Source organism: Oryx dammah, unplaced genomic scaffold (genome assembly GCF_014754425.2).
Source record: "Oryx dammah isolate SB20612 unplaced genomic scaffold, SCBI_Odam_1.1 HiC_scaffold_2, whole genome shotgun sequence".
NCBI classification, from domain to species: domain Eukaryota; kingdom Metazoa; phylum Chordata; class Mammalia; order Artiodactyla; family Bovidae; genus Oryx; species Oryx dammah.
The window spans coordinates 40,457,720-40,459,211 of record NW_024070186.1 but is presented as its reverse complement, the minus strand read 5'-3'; positions in this window follow the sequence as shown (position 1 = coordinate 40,459,211).

The window sequence follows — 1,492 nt, the reverse complement described above, 5'->3', positions numbered from 1 at the left end:
AGTCTGCCCCCGCACACGGGGGACAAGGTAGGCCTCCACCCCGCATGGCCCAGTGTCAGGCCTAGCTCAGGCTGGAGGCAGCTGTGTGAGCTCACGGACCAGCAAGGACCTGCAAGCACAGCAAAAAACCTTGGCCCCACCTCCTGCTGTGTGTCCAGCTGAGAGGAGAAAATGAACCAACCTCACCCTGATTTTAAACTGCCAGCACTTCTGCTAGGAGCCTCGAGTTTTCCATTCTGGCCTAAGCCCTCACGTACTCCTTTTAGAACTTTTAACACTATACAGTTGTTTTCTAATGAAATAAAAATAGCTAACTTTTATTAGTATTCCCTACAAAGCAGGCATCATTTTGAGCTCCTGACCTGTATCAACTACCTTTATGCCCTTGACAAACTCCAAGGACGCACTGGCATTACCTTAACGTCCTCAGGGACACACAGGTCAGAAAGGCTATTGCTGGGATCCAGACTTAGGCCATCTGGCTCCAGAAGCTCTGCTTTCAATCAGTCTCAATAATGAAGTGAAACACATGCCTTAAGGTGTTACTGATACGACCAAGAGCCTTGCAAATGATTTACGTTACCTAATGCTAGAAATACAAACACAAGCCACTGCAGATAAGGTTGGGAATGAAGCTAGGCAGCACTCTTAAGGAAGGACTCAATAATTCCTTTACTAAACCTGAAAGATTATACTATTAAGAGAACACTGAGTCCATCAATCACACGTATTTGGTCATTTTACTCCCTCATAATTCAGACGAGGGGGCTTCCCCCGTGGCTCAGCAGTAAAGAACCTACCTGACAATGCAGGAGACGAGGGCTCAATCCCTGGGTCAGAAGATCCCCTGGGGAAGGAAATGGCAACCCACTCCGGTATTTTGCCTGGAAAATCCCCCATAGACAGACAAGCCTGGCAGGCTACAGTCCATATGGTTGCAGAGAGTCGGACATGACTTAGTCACTAAACAACAATTCAGATAAGCATATAATTCATGATCAAAACCTGGCTACTTTTGAGTGTGGAAGTGTCAGTTACTGAGCTGGCACAGGTGTAAACTGAGACAGTGTAAACAAACCTGGACATATGGCCCCTGTGCTCACAGCACATCTGAAAATTCACGTCTGTGAGGATTGCATTGCCCAGTTAAACAAGCAGTTTAGGACAAGGATAGAGAGATCAAGAAACCCAGCCATTTCATCGACTGGAAGCCCCACCGTGACGTCTCTTCTGTCAAGTTTACTAGCACAAACTGTGAACCCCTGGATGCTGGATTCACAACTATTCAACAAAAATCTCTAATGGAGGTTTCCTGGGAGTGTGGATAATGGTTTCTAGGTCAGTGCTCATTGCGAATGGCTTTGTTTAATACCACAAGAAAGAACCCTGCTCACCAAATTTAGTACTTTTGCCTTGGCAAGCACACATGATCTATCTAAATTTTAATTTAAATTTTCTCTCTCCTCTGCAGCAAAACCATCAAGAATCTGTC